This window comes from Ambystoma mexicanum, chromosome 3q (assembly GCF_040938575.1).
Source record: "Ambystoma mexicanum isolate Mex_15411 chromosome 3q, UKY_AmexF1_1, whole genome shotgun sequence".
Taxonomy (NCBI): domain Eukaryota; kingdom Metazoa; phylum Chordata; class Amphibia; order Caudata; family Ambystomatidae; genus Ambystoma; species Ambystoma mexicanum.
Genome location: NC_090926.1, coordinates 1,303,349,048 through 1,303,368,688, shown reverse-complemented (window position 1 = coordinate 1,303,368,688; position 19,641 = coordinate 1,303,349,048).

Below are 19,641 nucleotides of genomic sequence, written 5' to 3'. Positions count from 1 at the left end.
GAGTACTGGTTCTGACGGCACGCAGATGTACGGTGTATGCTATGCAACCTTGGCCCTCCCTGTTAGGGAGAATTCTCTTCTAAGGCTAATTTCCCTTACCTATAGAGTCCCCCAGCAGCTTTGCTGGATTTGAAGGGTTTATTTTTTTGTCCTGCTAAGAGTGAGACTCTTTTTCCCACTCTTAGTCATGTTGCTGATCTGTGTATTAGGCTATTTTGTGTGCTTATGGTCCATGGAGTTTTTCTCACCCTCATAGGTATGATCTTTTTACATGTGTGTTACACAGCACCCTCAGTGCAGTGACACAGGGGTGTCGTAGCGACCCCCAAACATAGACTCCATACCAAGGGACTAACAATTGTCTCCCAGGGCATGTAAACTCCCCATTGACTATACTAGTCAATAGTTATGAACAAAACCTGTACAACCCATCTTACTATGAAGTACTGGAAAGAGTTAATAGTTTTTTCCTATTGTTCATTTTCAAGGGGGTACTGTCTAGTCCCTCTCTCCAAAGTTTCTGGCTAGTGGCAGTGGTTACTACCGTAAATATTTGACCATGAATATTTCCCTATGGGATTTTCCCATTGTTCGAGGCTACCACTTTTACTGACAGCCTCTAACATACCGCTGGTTTATTTTAATATTAACTTTACTCCGGTAGGTTTTTATTGCCACATCTTTGTTAATATTTCTTTCTTGTGTCTTTCTCTGAAATCCTAACCCGGGTCGGGGATCCTTTGTTTGTTGTTTTGGCGGGCTTCTGCACAGAAGCCCTCCTTTCGGCACCACTGTGTCTGGGGTAGACAGGATGTGTGGGAGGGGGAATAGGCACCCTGGACAGGGTTACCTAGGCAACCCAAGTCGCACTCTGCCCTGATAGGCTGGGGGTTATCCCGCCAGGATAGCCACACCACTGTGTGAGTGACAGCTAGGCTGTATCAATGGGGGTTTTTCTGCATAAAAGCAGGGCTCTGAGGACTGGAGGACAAGACGTCGCCACTGGAATTAAGAAACCCAAAGAGGAGAGAAGCTGAAGACATCTGAAACGACTGAACCACCGGTGAAGCCCTGCTGCAGATCCTTACCACTTTTCTCCAATGACTTGAGAAGATCTTCACCTGCAAGAGTCTTCTTCCCTTAAGCTGGTGGGGCCAACCAGTTCGCCAATCGCCTTCCAGGACCTGCCTTGGTCGAATCACCAGTGCCAAGCACTAGGAGACGGATAGCCAGGCACCTGTACACCATGACCGTGATTTAAAGGAGCGTACCTTTTATTCGTCTTGGCATCACCGTGACTGGTTTCATCCCTGGGCAGTGCAGTAACTCAAACCTTCCTCCACAACTAGAGCCTCTCTTCCTCTGCTGGATCTCCCGAACTGCAGGAACTGCCAGGAACTACCGCCACCGCAGGAGCCTCTTCCACTTTCAAGGTACATTGTTCCACCAGGCCTCCCATTTCGTTGGGTACTTCTAAAGGTGTTTTAAATCCTTTACTTACCTTCTGGGTTGGCCACCCCTTTCATCTAACATTATCTTTTTTTACATCTGCAACCACCTTTTTCAACTCGTTAAACAAAGACTTGACAGCAGCTGCTAGAACAGTTTGATCCTGCGAACTTGCCTTGTACCATTGACTCTATCACTGGCCTCTTGACTCTGGCTTGACTCTGGTAAACCCTGAATACTGCTCATCTCCCTCTTGAGATAAGTCTGACTGCTTAGCCACAGCTACCAACTAAATCTTTGTGGTACAGACTGATACCAAAGGGGATTTATTACATATGCCTGTAGTCTTAATCTTCTGTAGTGCTCCCTAAGGGAACTGCACAGGATTCTGCCTAACACTCCCACATGTTTGTCACTTTAAGTTGTGCTGAATATGCATGGGAAGACTATCACACTTTCCTACACATAGCAAACAAAAGCAAAACAGGTGTAGACATGAAAACACCAGGAGAGATGTGCTCTCCCGATCCAGTAAATGTTTCACGTTACTTTCATCATCGCTTCCTTGCCATACTGCACTTCATTTGCAATAAAGCACTTCCTCCGCTCTGAGTAGTGGAACACTTCTTTTGGAGAAAAGAATACCAAGACAGAGGAGCACCACACATCCACATGCTTTTGTGGATGAAACATGCTTCTAAATTTGGTCAGGAAAGTGATGAAACTGTTTTGCAGTTCATTCACAAATATGCCACTTGCAAAATCCCTTCGGAAAGTACCCATAGTGACCTACGAGCACAAATTTTGCAATTCCAAATACACAAGTGTGGCAAGTATTGTCAACACTAAAATAAGAACAGAGGCAAATACTACACCAAATGCCGCTTTCGTTTCCCTAGACTATTTCAACAACAGGCCAAGTAAACAGCTTCATGTCTTCAGTTCGACACATTGTGAAAGGAACAAAGTATATAAATTATTACAATGCAATTATTGCCCTCTCATGGAATGCCAATGTTGATGTATAGTACATTGCAGAAAACTCCACTGCTGTTGCACAATATGTCACCGCCTACTTAACCAAAGCAGAGAAAACAGAGCTCAAAGGCCTCTGGGATGACATATGCTCTGACAAAACACTGGCGCAGAAATTGTTCAGCTTTGGCATTAAAATGCTGTCCCATAGAGAATGTGGCAGCTACGAAGCCGCTGACCGTTCAACCGGCACCGCCTTATACGGGAAATCTGACAACATAGTGTGGCTAAGTCTTGGGCCTGCTGCACCCAGAAAAAGAGCACTTAAATCGTACGAAGACATACAAACAATAGCCAAAAGCAATCCCAACAGCCAGGACATTTTGAAGAACAACTTATTGGACATATACTACCCAAACAGAAGTAGTACTTTAGTAGCCTTGTGCTTGTACCAGGTAGCCCAAAACTTCTCATACAAAAACAACTTTACACCAAATGAGGAAAAAGGTAGATACAGAGTGGAAAGTTGTGAAGGCAGCCTGTTGAGACTTACCAAACACAGCCTCATTAATCATATTAAATTGTCCTTAAAACTCCTCAACTCAAAGAACTGCACTACATGGCTCTACTGCAACTTTTCAAACCATGGAGAAAATAAGATGTATTAGCCACCTACACCTCATATGAAGATGCTTTCAATGCCACTGAAAGTACAATTACAGATGAAAACTTTACACGTTACAAAACCATATTGGACAGTGAACACCAACAAGAAGAAGAACTTCAAGTACAACTAAATGTATACACTTCTGAGAGCAGTGAACCTTCGCACACAGGCAGCCAAGAAACACTTAGAGAGCCACTCATAGCCGATGAGACAGAATTAGCCATGAAGTTGGCAGCACTTCAATCCCAGCTAAACGATGAACAGCGTACCATTTTTGTAGAAGTAAGTGAAACCATTGAACATGATATACAGCACAAAAGTAAAACTTGCACCTGTGACAACTACAAACCTGTGCTGCTGTGTGTAAGTGGTGAAGCTGAGTCAGGTAAAACATTCTAAATAAAAATGATCAGTAAATACCTCCAACAATTAACAAACAACAACCTTTCTGCGTTTATAACTGCCCCTACAGGTTTGGCTGCCTATAACATAGGTGGAGTCACTGTACACCGATTGCTACTCCTTCCAGTAGAACACCAAAACAAATTAGAGTACTATAAACTTTCAGCAGAAGCTGCTACGGAGCTACGCAGAGTTTTGAAACAAATGAAAATGGTCCTAATAGATGAAGTGAGCATGGTCTCCAACCCTATGTTGGCTTTGATTCACCTCAGATTGCAACAGCTACTCAAAACAGACTACCAAGAACTCTTTGGAGGAAAACATGTTATTGACACCAGTCAAAGGTGAACCTATCTTCAAAACCTTAGGACACAAACAGTGCCGTAAAAGTCTTGGAAGCATCAGGAATGTTCATCTTTGGCAACATTTCCAATACAGAGAACTATCTCAAAACATGTGTCAGTCTGCAGACCTCACCTATGGCAACATTTTTAAAAAGATACCGATTGGTGTACTATGAAAGGAGGCGCAGTCTACCCTCAATAGTAGATGAATCCATGAGCTGTACGACGTAACACGTGTGCTACTGGTATCATGGAACAATTAGCTCAGAAAAATTTCAGCTGTATGGCCTTAATGTCAACTCTAGCAAGCTGTGCACGATTTAATGCAACAATGCTGCAAAAAGAAAGACAACCACTAGTGCAAATTCATGCCACAGATAAACTAGACATACACGGTATGACAATACGTATGTGTCAACAAGGCATAGCACGACTACAAGCCTTAGAGAACTTTACTTTCAGAAGTAAAAAAATATAGGACGCACAACTGCAAGATTCCTTTTTTTCAAACACATGTATGTACGCAGAGAACAGTTTTCTCTGTCGCTAGCTTATGCAGTAACTATTCATAAATCGCAAGGTCTAACCTTAGATCAAGCATTGATTGACATTGGCAACACAGTCTTCAAAGAAGGCATGAATTACGTAGCACTGTCACGGCTACATACACTGGAAGGACTGTATCTAGTTAATTTTGATGCAACTGCAGTCAGTGCAGAAATTCCTTGCATCAGAGAGTACAATAGACTACGTGCACTGTACAAACCCTATTTAGAAGTGTACGCTATTCCTCAAAAACCAAAAGGTTTGAAAAGAAGGTTCATTCCATCAGAAGTACTAAATGATTTTGCCACATTACCATCAAAGAAACTGAAAGGGTCAGCAATCCTGCCATCAATGGGGAAACAAGTCATAGTTGGGAGAGGGAGCAGGTTGTAACCCCTTTCTGAGGGGTCAGAAATCCTGCGATCAAAGGGGAAACGAGTCAGGATTGAGAGAGGGGGCAGGTCTGAGCCCCTTTCTGAGGCATCAGCAATCCTGCGATCAATGTGGAAACAGGTCATGGTTGGGAGAGGGGGCAGGTCTGAACCCCTTTCTGAGCGTTCAGCAATCCTGCAATCAATGGTGAAATGGGTCATGGTTGGTAGAGGGGGCAGAATTGAACCCCATTCTCAGGGGTCAGCAATCCTGCGATCAATGCGGAAACATGTCATGTTTGGGAGAGGGGGCAGGTCTGAAGCATTTTCTGAGGGTCAGCAATCCTGTGATCAATGAGGAAATTTATTAGGGTTGGGAGAGGGGGCAGGTCTGAACCCCTTTCTGAGAGGTCAGCAATCATGCGATCAATGAGGAAACAAGTCAAGGTTGGGAGAGGGGGCAGGTCTGAACGCCTTTCTAAGGGGACAGCAATCCTGCATTCAATAGGAAAATGAGACAGGGTTGGGAGAGGGGGCAGGTCTGAACCCCTTTCTGAGTGTCAGCAATCCTGTGATCTATGGGGAATCGAGTCATTGTTGGGAGAGGGGCAGGTCTGAACCCCTTTGTCAGGAGTCAGCAATCCTGCGATCAATGGGGAAATGAGTCAGGGTTGATTGATTGATATTTTATTTCTATTGCGCTTGTACACAAGTGTTTCAGAGCGCGACAAGGCAAGGGAGGGGAACAGGGGAGAACAAAACAGCGATCTTACTAGGCCCAGTGACATTGAGAATGCGCAAATGCATGGGAGAGGGGGAGGGGAAAAGTACATGGAAGGGGGGGAGAGGTGGAAAGTGCGAAGCAGAGGAGAAACAGATAAATAACAATAAATAAATAATAAAGGCAACAAACAGTGGTAATGCATCCAGCAATTTGCAAGTGCTAGGTTTAAGGCAGCAGACAGGGTAGGTCCGATAAGTGCAGGAAGAAAAAGGGGGGGCTGTATGGGTACAGATACAGACCCCAGTGCAAGGTGTGGCCCGGAGGCAATGCGGGAGGGTGGCGGGGTGAGCAGGTACCTGGGCCCAGAGGACAGAGGGTGGCCAGGTGCACGGTGCCAAGAGAGAACAGATCAGCAGGGGAGAGGGGGAGCAAAGGCAGAAGAAAAGAGGAAGGTCTTGAGGTGCTTCAGGAACCGGAGATGGATCTCCTCAAGTTTCAGAGTGGCAAGGAGGCTGTTCCAGAGGGAGGCCCCAGCCGAAGACAGAGATCTACTCCCAGCTTGTTTCTTAGAAAAACGACTGACCCTGAGTGAGTTGGAGGTAGAGGAGCGAAGAGCTCGAGAGGGGAGGTATTTGTGGAGGGATAGCTGAAAGTATTTTGGACCCAGGCCCCAGAAAGCCTTGTGGACAATGCAGAGGGTTTTGAATTTAATCCTTGCATCCACTGGGAGCCAGTGGAGAGATTTCAGAGCTGGAGAGATACGATCCCAGGGCTTGAGGCCAAGGACAGTTCTCGCAGTCCTGGTCTGGATTAGTTGCACAGGGCGGAGAGTAGAGGCAGGTAGATTTAGAAAGAGGCTGTTACAACAGTCCAAGCTAGAGAGAACCAGAGCTTGAGATACCATGAGCTTCTGGGGGAAGGAGAGGAAAGGCAGAGTACCTCTGAGGAGGTGCAGTCAGAAATTTGACTTTTTAGAGACCTCAGAGATGTGGGCGGAGAAGGAAAGGGTGGAGTCAAAGATGACCCCGAGGTTCTTAGCCTCGCAGGTGGGGGTAGGAGGAGGGCCAAGGGTGGCCGTCCAGAGAGAGAAGGGAAAGGATGGTGAAGGTGTGCCGATGAGGAGGATCTCCGTCTTGCTGGCATTCAGACAAAGATCATTGGCGGCACACCAATCTTGAATAGCAGTTAGGCAATCAGAGATGAGAGAGGGAGAGGAGGTGGCAGAGGGCACCTGAACATTTTGAGCAGAAAATGTCAATTCAGTGGGCGAGAGTTGCCAGGTATTGGTTTAAAAGCCAGGGCAAGAGGTTAGACCCCTGAGGAACACCACAGGTAGAGAGGAAGATAGATGAAAGGAAGGACCCAAGTTGGACCTGGGAGGGTCGATCTGAGAGGAAAGAGGTCAGCCAGGCCAGAGCCTGATCAGTGATTCCCAAGTTTTCATGGAGACGGTTGAGCAGGATGGTATGATTGACCGTGTCGAAGGCAGAAGAGAGATCGAGGAGGATGAGGACAGAGGGAATGTTAGAGTCAAGGTTGGTGAGGGAGAGGGGGCAGGTCTGAACCCCTTTCTGAGGGTCAGCAATCCTGTGATCTATGGGGTAACAAGTCAGGGTTGGGAGAGGGGGCAGGTCTGAACTCCTTTCTGATGAATCAGCAACCCTGCGATCAATGGGGAAACGAGTCATGGTTGGCAGAGGGGGTAGGTCTGGACCCCTTTGTTAGGAGTCAGCAAACCTGCGATCAATGGGCAAATGGGTCATGGCTGGGAGAGGGGGCATGTCTAAAGCCTTTTCAGAGGGGTCAGCAATCCTGCAATAAATGGGGAAATTGATTAGGGTTGGGAGAGGGGGCAGGTCTGAACCCCTTTCTAAGTGGTCAGCAATCATGCGATCAATGAGGAAAAAAGTCAAGGTTGGGAGAGGGGTATGGTCTGAAGCCTTTTCAGGGACAGCAATACTGTGATAAAAGGGGAAATGGATTAGGGTAGGGAGAGGGGGCAGGTCTGAATGCCTTTCTGAGGGTCAGCAATTCTGCGATCAATGGGGAAACGAGTCAGGGTTAGGAGAGGGACAGGTCTGAATCCCTTTGTCAGGAGTCGGCAATCCTGTGATCAACGGGGAAATGAGGCCGGGTTGGGAGAGAGGGCAGGTCTGAACCCCTTTCTGAGGGGTCAGCAATGCTGTTATCAATGGGGAAACAAGTCAGGGTTGGGAGAGGGAGCAGGTCTGAACCCCTTTGTCAGGAGTCAGCAATCCTGCGATCAATGGGGAAACGGGGAAACGAGTCAGGGTTGGGAAAGGGGGCAGGACTGAAGCCTTTTCTGAAGGGTCAGCAATCCTGTGATCAATGTGGAAATGGGTCATAGTTGGGAGAGGGGGCAGGTCTAAACCCCTTTATGAGGGGTCAGCAATCCTGTGATCAATGTGGAAACGGGTAATGGTCGGGAGAGAGGGCAGGTCTGAAGCCTTTTCTGAGGATCAGCAAGCCTGCAATCAATGTGGAAACGGGTAATGGTTGGGAGAGGGGGCAGGTCTGAAGCCTTTTCTGAGGGTCATCAATCCTGCGATCAATGGGGAAATGAGTCAGCGTTGGGAGAGGGGGCAGGTCTAAACCCCTTTATGAGGGGTCAGCAATCCTGTGATCAATGTGGAAACGGGTCAGGGGTTGGGAGAGGGGGCAGGTATGCACCCCTTTCTCAGTGGTCAACAGTCCTGCAATGAAAGGGGAATTGGGTCATGGTTGGGAGAGGGGGCAGGTATGAACCCCTTTCTCAGGGGTTAGCAATCCTGCAATCAAAAGGAAACGAGTCAGGGTTGGGAGAGGGGGCAGGTCTGAACCCCTTTGTATGGGATCAGTAATCCTGTGAGCAATGGGGAAACGGGTCAAGGTTGGGAGAGGGGGCAGGTCTGAACCCCTTTGCCAGGAGTCAGAAGTCCTGCAATCAATGGGGAAACGGGTCATGGTGTTAGGGAGAATTCTCTGTTAAGGCTAATTTCCCAAACCTAGTGAGTCCCCCAGCAGCTTTGCTGGATTTTTGGGGTTTATTTTTTCTCCTGCTAAGAGTGAGACTCTTTTTCTCTCATTCTTAGACATGATTTGAGTAATCCTTTGACTTTGGAATGTGTTTTATGGGCTATGGGGTCTTTTATGTGGTTTTTGGTGTTTTACACAGCACCCTCAGTGCAGTAACACAGATGTGTCATAGTGACCCCCAAACATAGACTCCATACCCTGGGACTGACTACTGCCTCCCAGGGCATGTAAAGTCACCATTGGCTTTACTAGTCTTAAATTCTGAACAGAACCAGTACCAACCATCATATTGTGGACGTACTGGAAGGGGTTCATTAGATTACCCCTGGGACTGTTTTCGAGGGGGCACTGTGCAGTCCCCCCTCGTCGAGTTTCTGGCTGGTGGCAGTGGTTACCACGCAAAATATTCCTTAAGAATATTTACCATGGGATTTTCCCATTCATTTTAAACGCACCACTTTTTGGTGCAATGTTAAAGATACTGCTGGGTTATTTATTTAATATTTATTCCCCGTTTGGGTCTTTTTGCCAGAACTCGGTTTTAAAATGGCGTTTGTGTTCGCCTCTGTAACTCCAACCCAAGTCGAGCCCTTTGTTCCACTTTTTGGCGGGCTTCTCCACAGAAGCCTCCAAAAGTGGTGCCACTCTGTCTGGGTCTACAGGATGTGTGGGAGGGGGGTTTAGGCACCCTGGACTGAGTTGCCTCGGCAACTCAAGTCACACTCTTGTGTGATTGGCCCAGTGGTGAGCCGCCCGGATCACCACTTAGCATGTTTGAATGACAGCTAGAACTGATGAATGGGGGTTTTCTGCATAAAAGCAGGGCTTTGGGGACTGGAACTTCAGACGTCGCCACAGGACCAAAGAATCCGAAGAGGGAGAAGCTGAGCCAACCTGCAACGACGACACCACCAGTGGAGCCCTGCTGAACCAACTCACCACTTCTTCCAACGACAGAGGAGATCTTCATCCCGAAGAGTCTTCTTCCTTTGACTGGTGGGGATAACCAGTTTGCCTGCATTTTCGCCTTCCCGGATCATCTTGTGGCCGCCTTGCCTGTTCCAAGCACCCCAGCAACCGGAATACCACGTTTTACCACTACCGCGAATAAAAGGGTAGTACCTTTTAACCGGAGAACTCCGCGGCTGGTTTCTTCCCTGGCAGTGCAACGACCTTCAGCTTTCCTCCACGTTGAGATCTTCTCTTCCTCTGGACGGCGCTGTGACTTGCACTCACTGCCAGGAACAACTGCCCCTGCTGGAGGATTCTCCCGACTTTCAAGGTACTGTGTCTGCCTGGCCTCCCTCGCAGCAGTCTCTGTGGGGTGTCTCGTAAATCCTCAATTTACCACCTGGGTTGGCCCTGGGCTGGCTAACTGAACTTTTCTGAGTTGAACTAATTCCTTTTTAAACTCTGTGCAAGACTTTTCAAGCCTTTTAAACTGTGTGATCTGTGTGCGCATTGGTGTTCTACTCTATCTAAGAGGGAGCCTGGCCTCCCAACTTATTGCTCACAAGTAGACTTTGACTTTCCTGCCTTGCTGAGTGCTTCTAAAGTATTGTGTTGTGTGCTTTTCTAATTGTTGCCTTTTCCCTCCCTTTTGTGATAACTTATTGGAGTGCCATCTTTAGTTAAGCGCTCACCTCTATCTGAAAATAAGTGGTGTTAACTAAGACTTGTCTAATAAGGAATAAGGGATGTATATATATTAATAGTGACTGTGTTTTTGAACTTGCTTACAATAATAGTGCTGGAGTGTCTTTAAATAAATAATTATATACTTTGATACCAAAGCTCTGGTCAGTGTTTGCTTGTGCTACTGTATTTTGGTACCTATCTTGTATACTCTATATACTGTCTAACTCTTCTTGAGAGAAGTCTGGCTGCTCAGCCACAGCTACCAGGTATATCTGGGTGGTACAGACTGCTACCAATTGGGTTTACTGCCAACACCTATAGTCTTAAGCCTTTTGCAGTGGTCCCTAAGGGAACTGCACAGGTTTCTGCCTAACAGATGGTTGGCAGAGGGAGCAGGTTTGAAGCCTTTTCTGAGGGTCACCAATTCTGTGATCAATGGGGAAATTGATTAGGGTTGGGAGAGGGGCAGCAATCCTGTGACCAATGGGGAAACGGGGCAGGGTTGGGAGAGGGAACAGGTCTGAACCCCTTTGATAGGAGTCGGCAATCCTGTGATCAATGGGGAAATGGGTCAGATTTGGGAGAGTGGGCAGGTATGAACCAATTTCTGAGGAGTCTGCAATCCTGAGATCAATGGGGAAACGGGTCATGGTTTGAAACCTTTTCTGGGGGTCACAAATTCTGTGATCAATGGGGAAAATGATTAGGGTTGGGTGAGGGATCAGCAATCCTGCAACCAATGGGGAAACGGGGCAGGGTTGGGAGACGGGGCAGGTCTGAACCCCTTTGATAGGAGTCGGCAATCCTGCGATCAATGGGGAAATGGGTCGGATTTGGGAGAGTGGGCAGGTATGAACCAATTTCTGAGGGGTCTGCAATCCTGAGATCAATGGGGAAACGGGTCATGGTTATGATATGATATGGCATTTATAACGCGCCTTTACACAAGTGTTTCACGGCGTGATGAGGCAAGGGAGGGGGAACAAAGGGAAGACAGACAGCGATCTTACTAGGCCAGGTGTCATGCAGATCGCGCAAGTGCAGGGGAAGGCGGAAAGGGAAAAGTGTGTGGGAGAAGGGAGAGGGGAAAGTGCAGCACATGGGATAGTAGAATAAAAAAGATAACTAAAAACGGCCAGCTGGTAGCAAGTGCAAGGTAAGTGCAGACATAAGTGCTAGTAGGGGGATTGTAGGGATACAGAAAACAGTCCCCAGGTGCAGGGGTTGCCAGGGAGGCAGTGCAGGTGTGCAACTGGTGGGGCATGGGCCCGAGATCAGAAAGGATGGCCAGGTAACAGTGCAGTTTCAGCCAGTAATTCAGCAGGGGAGAGGTGAGAGAAAGCAGAAGCAAAAAGGAAGGTTTTGAGGTGCTTCCGGAACCAGAGATGGTTCTCCTCAAGTTTCAGGAAGGCAGCAAGGCTGTTCCAGAGGGAGGCCGACTGCCCTGAGGGAGTTGGAGGTAGATGAGCGAAGAGCTTGAGAAGGAAGATCTTTAGGAAGAGAGAGTTGAAGGTATTGCGGCCCAAGGCCCCAGAAGGCCTTGTGGACAATGCAGAGGGTTTTGAACTTAATCCTCACAGCCACTGGGAGGCAGTGCAGAGATTTCCGTCCTGAAGAGATACGATCCCTGGGCTTGAGGCCAAGGACAAGTCTTGCAGTCCTGTTCTGTATAAGATGCAGAGGGCGGAGAGTAGAGGCAGGCAGATTTAGATAGAGACTGTTACAATAGTCCAGCTTAGAGAGAACCAGGGCTCTGGAGACAGTGAGCTTCTGGGGGAAGGAGAGGAAGAATACCTCTGAGGAGGTGCAGCTGGTAGTGTGACTTCTTAAAGATGTCAGAGATGTGAGGAGAGAAGGAGAGTATGGAGTCGAAGATGACCCCAAGGTTTTTAGCCTTGCAGGTGGGAGCATGAAGAGGGCCAAGAGAAGCCGGCCAGAGAGCTGCAGGGAAGGAGGGAGTGGGTGCGCCGCTTAGTAGAATCTCAGTCTTACTGGCATTAAGACAGAGGTCATTGGCGGCACACTACTCCTGGATAGCAGACAGACAGTCAGAGATGAGGGAAGGAGAGGAGGAGGCAGAGGGTAGCCTGAAAATGAACTGGCTATCATCCGCATAGCACTGACCATTGGGGCAGAGAGCGGCGATGAGGTGACCGAGGAGTGCCAGATATTGGTTGAACAGCCAGGGAGAGAGGTTAGATCCCTGTTGGACACCACAAGTAGAGAAAAAGATATCGGAGAGGAAGGACCCAAGTTGGACCTGGGAGGGTTGGTCGGAGAGGAAAGAAGTCAGCCACGCCAGAGCCTGACCACTGATACCCAGGTAATCACAGAGACGGTTGAGCAGGATGGCATTGTTGACAATGTCAAAGGCAGATGAGAGATCAAGCAAGATGAGATCACACACGGTGTTAGAGTCAAGGTTGGAGAGCAGGTCTTCACAGATGTTCAGGAGAGCAGTTTCTGTGCTTCTGGCAGCTCTGAAGGCAGACTGATGGTCATGAAGACAACCAACAGATTCAGTGTGGAGATTGAGCTGGGAGATGGCCAGTTTCTTCAGGAGCTTGCCCAGGAAGGGAGTGATGGAGATTGGGTGATAGTTAGCCAGACAGGAGGGGTCAGCAGAGTGTTTCTTAAGAAGAGGGTACACAAGGGAGTGCTTCGGGGGGTGGGGGAGAGGGAAGACTCCAGTGTCGAAGGTGTGATTGCAGAAATCAGCCAGGGCAGGAGCCAGGGAGTCGATGTGGTCCTTGATAGTTTTGGAGTAACAGGGGTGAACCTGTTTCGACGAACCTTTCGTAGATCGGACTTGTCTAGAAACCTTGTCTGCAGAGAAAAGGGGAAAGGCAGAGAAGGAGGGGGGGGCTGCAGAAAGGCCAGAGGAAGAACAGAGAATAGAGGGAGGGAGGCGATAGGAGGAGAGTGAGGACAGGATGTCCTGAGTTTTTGAAATGAAGTGAGAAGCCAGTGCCGCGCAGAGGGCATTGGAAGGGAGAGGAGAGGTAGAGACTGCGGCAGGATTGGCCAGTTCCTTCCAGATTTTAAAGAGTTCAGCCGAGTTTTTAGATGCCGCAGAGATGCAGGCTTGGATATGAGCTCTCTTCTTGGTGAGGACGGAGAGCCAGTATTGCCTTTGCAGCAGGCAGCAAGCCAGTTTGTCAGAGGATGAACATGAAGCACGCCATTTCCTCTCGGCCACCCTGCACTTGCGTTTTAGGGTGACGAGGTCTGAGTCAAACCAGGAGTTACACTTGGCTTTGGGCTTCAGGAGGATTCTCATGACAGGGGCAAGGATATCAAGATTATCAGATATAGAAGAGGTGAGCGTTGGGAGAGGGGACAGGCCTGAAGCCTTTTCTGAGGGTCAGCAATCCTGCAATCAATGGGCAAAAGAGTCAAGGTTGGGAGAGGGGGCAGGTCTGAACCCCTTTGTCAGGAGTCAGCAATCCTGCGATCAAAAGGGAAATAAGTCAGGGTTGGGAGAGGGGGCAAGTCTGAACCCCTTTTTGAGGGGTCAGCAATCCTGTGATCAATGGGGAAATGGGTCATGGTTGGGAGAGGGGGCAGGTCTGAAGCCTTTTCTGAGGGTCAGCAATCCTGTGATCAATGTGGAAATGGGTCATGGTTGGGAGAGCAGGCAGGTCTGAACTATTTTTTGAGGATCACCAATCCTGCAATTAATGTGGACACGTGTAATGGTTGGGAGAGAGGGCAGGTCTGAAGCCTTTTCTGAGGGTCAGCAATCCTGTGATCAATGGGAAACGAGTCAGCGTTGGGAGAGGGGGCAGGTCTAAACCTCTCTATGAGGGGTCAGCCATTCTGTGATGAATGGTGCAATTCAATCTCTTTCTCCCCTGCAAGCACACTCTCCTCACCTGAGCTGTCTGAGTTGTCGGTCTCTTGTAGGCGTCGTCGTGCAAGGTAGTCTCTTCCCTTCTTATGATGAATGTGCTTGTCACGAAGGGAAGCCACAGTGACTGCTGTATAAACAGCTGTCCCGTGACTCCCTTTCCGGAACCAAGCCAGAAATCAGGGAAAAACCCAAAAGGGAAAAAACCCTGGGGTGTAGTGTTGGCTCTTCCAATCCGGATGACAGGACAATCGCAGATGAGAGCAATGGTGCGAGGCGGATAGCAGAGTAGTAGATGTCCAACAGTCCAAGCCAAGGAGTAGCAGAGTCAGGGAAGTCGGAAGCTCCTTGAGGCAGTTCAAAAATATGGCACTGGATCCAGGAAGAGGAAGAGGGTATGCAGCAAGCACAGCACAGAGGAGCCAAACAGAAAGAGAGTACGGGAAGAATCCCCGAAATCAAAAGAGAGAGAGAGAGAGAGGAACGGATAAAGCACACCAGAGTACCGCTCGGAGCAGCGGCAGGAAATGAAGCGAGGAGTAGCGTTCCGAGGAAAAACAGGAACACAGGCGGACAGGGAAACCCTCTGGCAGATCCGAAATGCGGGCGGCAGAGGATTGGAGCGAGCAAACCCGGAAACAGTAAAGCATCCAAAGTGGGTTGCAACGCAGCATCTACGAGGATGTAGGGAGTTAAATACTCCCAGCGGCGCTGCGTCACGTAAGTGGGGCTGGAAGCAAGAACACATAGAAGGGACTAAAACACCCTACCTCTGTGTCTCCAGCTCCAACGCGGAAACATCCGCCAATTTCGGCTCTGGCCGTGACGGCGGATGACAGTATGCCCCTCCCTAAACCGCAACCAACCCGGCTTCCCCGGGTGCAAGCGGTGGAATCTGGCAAGCAACCGAGGGGCATATACCTGAGAAGCCTGTTCCCAGGAGTCCTCCGACTCCGGGTAACCCTTCCATGACAGGAGGTATTCCAACCTACCACGGTAAAACCTAGAATCTCTAACAGCAGAAACCTCATACTCATCCTGGGTGGATGTAGACACAGGAATTTGCCGGGAGAGAGACCGGTGGTGGGGATCTGGATAGTACGTTTTGAGGAGACGAATGAAAAACAGGGTGAATGAGTTTAAGAGAAGGGGTGAGTTGAAGACGATAGGTTACAGGATTGACTTTGGAGAGAATGGGAAAAGGACCCAGGAAGCGTGGAGACAGTTTGGAAGGTCTTGTCCATCGGGTAGGTACTTTGTAGACAACCACACCTTGTCTCCTGGCCTCCAGGAAGGGCATTCTCTACGGGGCCTGGCGGCTCCAACCTTATTTTTTCGTCTGCTATCTTCCAATCCTTGCAATGCGCTGGTCTGTGCCTCTTGGATATTTCTCAAAACCTCTTCAGCGGCTGGTGAGTTGGAAAATTGGGGTACCTCTGGTATTAAAAATCTTGGGTGGACTCAGTAAGTACAAAAAAAAGTTAAGACTGATTTCTGAACTCTGTCCTGGAGGGGCAGAGGTTCAGAAGGCCAGCCTAGTTTCTTGGAACAGGGTAACCTCTGGACAAGCCAGACCAATCAGGGTAGCGATCGTGGCGGTCAAGACTAGGGCCCTCATTACAAGTCAGGCGGTGGACCATGGTGCTATTAGCACCATGGTCCATGCCGGATTCCGCCATGGTGGATGGCGGAATTACCGCCCCATTCCAAGGTGAGTGGGGCGGTAATTCCCCATTCACTATTTGCCCTTCCCCATTCGCATTTTTGCCCCATAGTGCATAATGGGGATGGGGAAGGCGCTAATTACGGCACTGTAAATTACGGTGCTGTAATTAGCACCAAGGTCGCTTAGCGCCTTGGACTTTAACGCCTGCAAAAAGCAGGCGTTAAAGTGTGAATCAGGCGTTAAGGGTTAACGGCGTCGACGGCGCCGTTAAACCCTTAACGCCTGACTTGTAATGAGGGCCTAGGTCTCAAGAGGGGTGAGGGTGACTGAAAGCCCGCAATGAGCATACAAAGCAAGGACACTTACAAATTACTCCAAGCAGGTGTTATATTCAAAATATATACACATTTATTACAAGGCCTTTGTAACATTGAACGTAGCAAGAAATCACAATAAAACCCAAGTAAACCAACACATACTAAACCAATACAATACATATACAAATACAAACAAGTCTAACGAGTTAGGCGCACGAAATGTGTAGACCACCTAGATGGGGAAGAAAACAGGCAGTGCGAATAATAATTAGACCCAGTCCGCCTTCAGAGGCACCTAACTAAAAGGAAGTCCAAGCCCTACGAAGAGCAGAGCCTTGTGCTCAAAAGTACCTGCACACGCTGGTGCCAACGGGCAAAAAGGGGAGGCTCTTCAAGGGAATCAGGCAGTTTAGTTCGGTGAACAAAAGAAGATGAACAGAGCTCCGCGACTCAAGCGCAGCATCCACTGTGGGCAGAAGCAGAGCGCGAGTACGGAAAGGCGTGCTGTTAGACACAGCGGGGAAAAGCTATGGGCTCCTGCAAGAGGGCGACCAGTTCCTAGCAATGCTACTCACCGGTCCCCGATGCAAGCAGACCCAGGCTTCTCCGCGTCAGTTTCAGTGCTGGCAGGTTCAGATACGAGCAGGGGACGTCTCGGTGTCGTGTAGATTCCGCAGCAGCAGAAGTTGAGTTGAGGATGTCCGAAACGCAGTGAACCTGCACAGTTTGTTACCACAGCAGGGCAACGGAGCAGCCGTGTGTATTTCAGCCAAATGTACACTACTCACTTCAGACCTGGGAATGCCAAGTGTACGAATTGTGTGAGAGTGACAAGGACTCGTAATACAACACAACCTGACGGCGGTTACAGAGCAAGACTCCTGGGTAGGCTGGTCAGTCTGCTGGATGGCCCAGAGACACTTCAAAGGCTTACGTGCAGGAGATGGTGAAGATGCCGAGAATAGTTGTTCCCACTATTCCAAGGGTCGAAGTACCAGTACAGGCCTTCTCGTTCGATCAGAGGTAGAAAGGGTTTCACCAAGCGACAGCAGTGCAGAGGAGCAGTCCTTCAGCGGGTCACCAGCGATTCCTCGGTTCAGCCTCGTGGTTGCAGGATACTTGGCTCCTGTATTCCTTTGTTCGTGAGAACTCAGGAGATTGACATGGTTGTGGTGTTTCCAGCCCCCTCTTATCCACGGTTCCCTTCGCGCCAAAACAGAGGGGACCCAATGGGAGATCTGCTCACAAAACACTCACACCATATGTGGACCTATCACGGACCACTGAGGTCCCAGGCATTCACACCACTGTAGACTCTCTGGCACCCAGGATGTGTATTGGGACCAGACACCCCAGCCCACATCCTGGAGGCACACACAAGGCCTGTAGAAGCCCGCGTAAGCATCTGTGTTTCGTGGGAAAGTACATGCCGAAATAAGGAAGGCCCCGGGTCGGCTCAACCTGGGGAAGGTTTAGGGGGCAAGACGGTCAGCGGACAGGACAACGACCCTCGTGGTCTGGCCATTTTGGGAGCCAGGCCACCATTTTGGGCTAAGCGCGAGAAAAGCGCTTAAACGCCAAAAGGAGCTCAAAAACACAAAGAAACGATCGCTGCCACCAGTCCCGTCCATGATTCTCTTGCACCGTTCGTTAACAATCCCAAGAGAGTATCTAGGGCCTGTAGTAGACTAGAGACCCAAGAGAGCAGTAACTTAGCTTACAGTGCCCTTTTGTGTCACGTTGCACGAAAGCTGCAACATGATAAAAGAACTACGGAAAACAACGTTTCCCGGTACTGACTGTCTTAAGGGCATGTCAGTTTCCCCGTAAGAATGGAGCGAAAGCCCAGAGGAGTGTGGCAGAAGGCTGCACTTCTCTGGCAAAGTCTAGATCCTGGTGAAAACAACAGCAAAAAGTTTAGGGGTTGCCACATGGAAGGAAAATTACCCACAATTAAGAAATCTTTCCTAACAGCCTGTGGCAGAGTGTTTGGAATTATTGTAAGAGAACTCTGGCGTGGGAAGTAGAGAGACCCAATTGTCTTGATGCTGGGAAATGAAACATCTCAGATATTGTTCTAGAGTGACGTTGAGTGGCTCGGTTTGGCCCTTGGATTGCAGATGGAAAACGGAAGAAAGGGCTCCTTCTACCCCCAATCAGGTACACAAAGCTGTCCAGAATTTTGAAATGTACTGACTTCCCCGATCAGAAATTATCTTGTCAGGGAGACCATGTAATTTGAAAATGTCTCGGGCAAAGGTCTCCACCATCTTGGTTGCGGTAGGGAGTCTTGGAAGGGGGGAGAAATGTGCCAACTTGGAAAAAGCATCCACCGTCACCATGATACAAGTACATGATTCGGAATCCGGAAGATCCACTATAAAGTCCGTGGAGATGAGTCCCCACAGCGAGTCGGTTTCTCCACCTGAGTGAGGAGTCCTAGAGGTTTGCCCAAGGCATACTTAGCCCTGGCACAAATTGGACAAGATCTCACGTACTCAAACACCTCCTTTCTTATGTTGGTCCAGAGAAACGACCTCGAGATGAGTTCTAAGGTGCCGTCTCCGCTTCTGTGTCCCACCATATGTGAGTCATGACACCATCTCAGAATCCTCCTGCGTAGCGGTCCTTCTGGGATACACCACTTCTTCTTATAAAACACCCATCCATCCTTTACTTGAAAGGGGGAATCAGAAAAGAAGGAGATTTGAGGCAAGTCTTGCATGACAGCGGACTTCACCTCTTGAAGAAAAGAACCCACCATTGCTAGGATCTGGTTTAGGTGGAACATGGGCTCGGTCTTGACAGACACTGTTTCAGTATGGGAGTCCTTACGAGACAAAGCGTCAGCTAGTCGATTAAGCGACCCCGGGATATATGTGATTCGGAAATCGTACTGGGAAAACAGGTAGGCCCATCTTGCCTGTCTGGAGTTTGAACATTCCATCTCCTGTAAGGCTTTCAGATTCTTGTGATCTGTGCGGATGAGGAACTGATGGTGGGCACCCATGAGGAGGTGCCGCCATTCTTCACAAGCCAATTTCATCGGCAGTAACTCCTTTTCAAGAACGGAATAATTGCGTTGGCTGGGAGAGAGAGTCTTAGATAGGTAGGCGACCGGGTGTTCTACTTCCTGAATGGTCTGAAGTAACACGGCCCCAACAGCAATGGTGGATGCGTCAGTCTCCAGAATAAACGGTAGTGACAGATCCGGATGCTGCAGAATCGGGGCTGAGCAGAAAAGGCTTTTCAGATGACAGAAGCTCTCCTCCGCCTCAGTGGACCAGGAAAACGGGTAGGCCTCCTTCTTGAGCAATCGGGTAATGGGAAACACCACTTCTGAAAAGTTCGGAATGAATCTCCTATAATAATTCGAAAGTCCCAAGAACCGCTGCACCTCAGAAGTAGGGGCCGACCAGCGAGAATGGCCTGTACCTTGTCTGGGTCCATGGCGATCCCTTCTTCAGACAGTACATATCCTAAATATTGCACCGAAGGTACGGCGAATTTGCATTTTTCTGCCTTGACCAGTAGATTGTTCTTTTGCAGGCGATTCAGAACTTACTTGACTTGTTCGATGTGATCCTCCATGTTAGGGGAAAAAATCAAGATATCATCCAGATAAATGATGACTGATATTGAAAGCATGTTGGAAA